Source organism: Panthera leo, chromosome A1, assembly GCF_018350215.1.
Source record: "Panthera leo isolate Ple1 chromosome A1, P.leo_Ple1_pat1.1, whole genome shotgun sequence".
Lineage (NCBI taxonomy): Eukaryota > Metazoa > Chordata > Mammalia > Carnivora > Felidae > Panthera > Panthera leo.
In genome coordinates, this window is record NC_056679.1 from 101,355,821 (window position 1) to 101,361,820 (window position 6,000).

Sequence of the window (6,000 nt, forward strand, 5' to 3'; positions counted from 1 at the left end):
GATTCAGTTAGTAAATCTTTACTGAATTTCCATTCAAGTGTAGCCTTTTGGGGGAAAAATTATGTGGATAACTCGACAGAAAACATTATGACACCACTTCTGTCCTCACAGGGCTTACAGTTTATTGTAAAAACTGAAAAACTTCATTCTGATCCAGATGTACAAAGATTTACTACCATTTACCAACTCATCTGTTTTTTCGTCAGTTGATTAGTGCCTGGTGTCGTTCGTTTACTCAACAAATATTTAGTGAACTCTTATTTTGAAGTTTAAAAAAATTTTTTTTCTAATTTATTTTGAGAGAGAGCATGAGTGTGTGGGGGAGGGACAGAGAACGAGAGAGGGAGAGACAATCCCTACAGGCTCTACACTGTCAGTGCAGATCTCTTCACAGGGCTCGATCCCATGAACCATGAGATTATGACCTGAGTGGAAGTCAGACACTTAACCATCTGAGCCACCCAGGGTGCCCCAGAGAACTCTTTATTTTGTATAAATGCCCCCTTTTAGGTGTTGGCTCTAAGTGGCCTTATTTAAGTGATTATTGATGAAAGAATACAATTTTCTCGTATCCTCCCTCGTAAGTGGTTGGCTAACAGCATGGGGATTTTAGTCCTTTAGGCTGTTATTTTAGTGAAGTCACAGAGGTTGCTACAGTTGTGAGCCTCAGATGTCAGTGAAACTGGGGACCAGAAGGTAGCATGTTTCAAAAGAAATTAAGATGTGCCACTACATTGTCTTTGGCTGACCCACCGGGCTACTTAGCATCCATATCGAGGTACCAGGACTGGAGTCCAGAGTCTTAGGGTTTTTACGGCCCTCTTCTAGGGTTAGGGAATAAATACGGGCTGGACGTGCTCAGGCAGGGAACGCGGCATCCCGTGTGCGTCTGAGCGGCCTCATTGGTGACAAGCCTTGGCAATGCAGCCCCCGTCCCCACTTTGTGGCTGTGGTGCTCTCAGAGGTGGCGACCCCTAAATGGTACCCAGGGATCTTAGCACATCAGTGTGGACACCCACCTTTGGTTTAAGAAGAGCAGTTGTTTGGTTAAATTTGGTTTTGGACCTCGCTATCCATCTCTTCGTGCAACTAATACTGGGTGGTCTTCCTCTTCCATGAAACCACTTTCCCAGGCCTCGGGTCTCTGGTGTATCGTTGCGAAATTAATTGGTAGTAACGGGTTGCAAGAGTTGTTCCTACAAGCAGCTAACATTTCATTGCGTTTCATGGAAGAAATAGCATCATTGCTGTTATTAGCGTGCCCTGCCGTAAAAACTGAAACACAGGTATCTGTTGTGTTGTTTAAAATAGGAAACGTGATGCATCTAAAAAGGCGGGACATTTCTGGAACAGCCTCAGGTCAGTGGGTCCCTCGGAGGCGGCCCAGGCAGCCTTGTGTTTTAGGAGTGAATCTGTCGTTTTCTATTTGAGGCTACATATATATGCCTGTAGGAATCGGGCACATAGCAAACACACTTTCCGAAAAGTTCGCTTCTCTTTTCCTTCTTCGATGTGCATTTAATTTTATCTCCCATAACCTTTTCCAGTTCCTGACATCAAATCCTAAAAGATCCCGAGAGATGTGCTGCTTTGAGTGATAACAGCATGTTCCAGAAATGTCATTCATTTGTCAGGAGCCTTTCAAGGCAAAGAGGTTCGGAGACGTTTTATGAAGCGACTGGATGTTTGGGTACTTATCCAGCCAAGAGTGTGAGGTTTCCCTATCACTAACACCTATCTGGACTACTACCAAATAACAACGTAGAGTCCCGGGAAGAGCCACATTTCAGACTTTCTCAAGATTCGATTCTCCAAACCCAACGATCAGCTGTCAGGAACAACTGGCCAGGGAGAACCAAACTGAGAAGGATATTGCTTTCCTTGTGGAAGGCTTGTGTCAGATGTTGAGCCTGTAATTCATGGTCGTGTTTAACAATGCCAGTATTTACTTAGTTTCTTCTTTTTAAGTAATGCATGTCAGATAGTTCATCGGATCAATAGGAAAAATGACAAGAAACAAAAATATGTCAGAAAACAGAGCACAGACATAAAACTATTGAATTACCTTCCCTCTGTATTGAGAGGCAACCGTTGTGCTTAGAAAACAGTCTGTTGACTAAGTTTTAATAGGAAAATAAAATGAACGGGTCGCCTGGGTGGCTCACTCAGTTAAGCAGCCGACTTTGGCTAAGACCACGATCTCACAGTTTATGAGTTCGAGCCCTACTTTGGGCTCTCTGCTGTCAGTGCAAAGCCACTTTGCATCCTCCGTCTCCCTCTCTCTGTCCTTTCCCTTCTCTATCTCTCTCTCTCCCTCTCCCAAAAATAAATAAACATTTAAAAAATTAATAAAATGAACTTCTTTTCCACATGTTCACAGGAATAATGATAGCAACTTGTATTGTGCAGTCACTGGTAGGCACCGGTCTAACTGCCTGACATAGATTATCTTACTTTAATCCTCAGTAACTCTGTAACAAAGATACTATCATTTTCCTCTTCTCATGTGTACTTAATCTTAGCAGGTTCTTTACCATTTTCCCTCCTCCAAAACCACACAACAGTAATTTTCTAAGAGGGAAAACCTCTATTCAAAGCCTCTTTTTGAGAACAAGAGTTTTTTAAAATAAAAAGACACAAGTGTCATGTGTTTATAAAATGTGTTTCTAGAAACAATGCTGAGTTGCTCTTAAAATATGTGTCATTGTAGGGGCGCCTGGGTGGCTCAGTCACTTAAGTGTCCAATTCTTGATTTCTGCTCAGGTCATGATCCCAGGGTCATGGGCTTGAGCCCTGAAGTGGACTCTGCATCGACTGTAGAACCTGTCTTAGATGCTCTTTTTCCTTCTGTCTCTTGACTCGAGACTTGCACACCACTCTCTTAAATAAAAACAGACAAAATGTGTGTGTGTGTGTGTGTATACACACATATACACACACATATACACACATATATATACACATATATATACACATATATATACACATACATATATATATACATGTATACATATATACACATATATACACATATATATACACATATATACACATATATATACATATATATACACAGATATATATACACGTATATACACGTATATACATATATATATATATATATATATACATATATATATATATATATATGGGTGTGTCCGTGTAGGTGCTGATTTTGTAATCACCAAGTCTGTCCTGCTGAACAACAAATTTTCAAATATCCCATTGCTGGCAGGCATTGTTTTTGTTTTTCCAAACTCGCAACTGAAAGTCCGCCTTAAAAAGAATCCTCTGAAGCCTGTGATACACATTGGAAACAAATGGCATCAGGCAGGAAGGCAGGTTATGTTGGGCCGTGGCCAAAGGAGAGCTGGGCTAGAGCACTATTGACAAGCGAAGACACATCGTGAATGGGGCTAAGTGAAATCTCGTTTTCTTTCTTTGTTCTGACTAAATGCAAAGTGAGTTACTTTTCAGGCATCAATGGAGTAATTATGTAGCTGTGTCCATTAAGAATATGAGCTTGTGTGGTTAGTCTGTTGGTTTCAAGCAGCGAGGGACAAAGATGGGAGTCCTTATAGGTTTGGTGTGTCAAAGGTATAAACAACATAGTTACCTGCGTGAGGTACTCAAGGAACCAGTTGACGTTCGTAGCCACAACCTAGAGACTCCTTTTGAGGTGGGTTCGAAAAGCAAGTTGACAACATTTCTCCATGAGCTGACTTTCTTACGAGGCAGTTCTTTATCACGGTATAGAAACCACAGGGTAGGCTACGTTTTTTCCAAATTCAGATTCCTATTAGAATCTTGTTGGTCAAAATGATGAACAGGTTTCCCCCATCAGTGAAACATGGTGGGTTGCAGTTGGTATTTCCTTTCGTACAAAACGTCTCTATTGCTGCCTTTCTCCCCCAAAGCTTGGCGTATCACTCCTGACTGGAAACAATCTTGATAGAGACTTCAACCAACTGGAGGTATATTGCTACAGCAGAATTCTGTTTATGTTTTGTTTTTGTTTTTTTTTAATCCTCCTACAGTAGATGATCACCACATGTCAGGGAGAGCAGCCATGTGGACCAAATGTCCACCTACTCATACTGTGGATCCCCATGCAAGCATTTTCTAATTCTAAAAATCCACCCTTGTAGACTTACTTTCTCTGAACAATCCAGTACGCGGACTTGAGGTTTTCCCGACTTGGAGAGAATACAATAGCAAAACCAGAGGCAAAATTCTTCTGGGAAGTCCTAAGTCCTCTGTGAAAGACGCTTCCTCCGGTATAAATTGAGTCATGTGGTGACTCCGGCATGAAGGAAAGCTTTGGCTCAGATCAGCATAATTATTTTGGAAACCTGATGTCCCCAAGGTAATTTAATTTGTTCTGTCAAGGGAAGGCATCCAGCCTGTAGCATCCTACTAGAAATGTGGTATTTAGATGCTGTCAGGGCACTGTGTAAATTTCCTTGATATGCTAATTTTAAGTTTATTGTGAATGTTCCCCACTAGAATAGAGATCTGTCTCTCTCTCTCTCCACCTCCCCACCAAATAAAATGGTAGGGTTAGCATTTAATTTCAGTTGTTGTTTTTGAGGTTTGGAAAGTTTAAACAAGTGAGTCAGGAGAATGAGGAGAGAAGCTCACTGTGGTATCGAATGCTTGCTGTAAGGACTGCTCGCTTATAGGATGGATAGGACTGACTGTCTTGTAGTTAGAATGGTAAACAATTTGTTTATGCTTTTACATCTTATTAAATTCACATCTTAAAAAAAAAAACACAACTACAAAGGAGCAATGAGATCATACATTCAGCTGTATTCTTATGATAGTCTGTCCTGGGATTACATTGTGTTTAAATGAGAAGCAGGCACACATTTAGAGATAATTGACAAAGGATTGTAAATACATTGGATTCATAAGACCTGCCTGTGCTGACTTGGATGTGCCTGTGGGCTCTGCCTTTCCAGCCCCATGTTGGTCACTTCCCCAAGTGCAAGCTGTTTGATTCTAGAATCCGTCGGCAAACTGATTGGGTGGTAGGCGTCAACAAATTCTTCTTGGGAGAGTGTAAGCTAGAAAATGGAATAAGGAAGCTTGTGGAACTGGCTAGCAGAACGACTCAAAATTCATTCCTGTGGTTACCTGGGCCTTTTAGAGGTGGCTCTGCCCCTCGCTTCTGGGCTTGGTCGCTCACTTGCTCAACCAGGTTGGGTCCACTATCAAGGAAACTTAATATGCAGAAGCCCGGCCACAGTTGTAGACTCGATTTTTTATCTCTGGCCTCCATTAGCCTCGGAGTAGCCTGGGTCTGTGATCCTTCTGAGTGTCCACGGCCTCAAGGGCTCACAATCAGAAAGCCACAGTCAGCTGTTTGATTTACCTCTTGTTGTGTTAGAGAATGAAGTTCCACTTGACTCAGAAAGAGTATGTGAACTTCAAGAAACATCCAGGAAAACACTGAGGCTGGAGTGGAGTGGCAGAGGGGAAGGTGGTAAGGGGCTAAGGTCAGCGTGGTAAAGGGAAGTGGACCATGAGAGCCTTGAAGGCCACTTGGGAAATCTTGAAGACTCTTTCCCCTGAGTGAGGTGGGGCAAGGTCTGCTTGGAAAACCTCACCTGGCTGCTCTTTGGACCACAGAATGTAAGGGCATATGGTCTGAAGATGGGAATTGATTATGAGGATAGCTCACTACAGGGAACAGGTGACAGACAGCATCTCCTGCAAGGGGAGTAGTGGTCAAGCCTGCGAGAAGTCATACAATTCTGGGTCTATTGGGTTGATTTGTGGATGGATTGGATGTGGAATGTTAGATAAAGAGAGGACTCAAAAATGACTCCCAGGTTTTGTGGGCTCAGCAAGTGGAAGATTGAGTTTTTCGGTGTGAGGGGTTTGTGTTCCTTGTTTAGGTCGCTCATCCTTTCTATAAGCATCAGGATCACTCCTGCATAATAAACATGGAAAGGATCGTGCACAGTCAGCAGCTGTGCCATGAGGATGCTGACT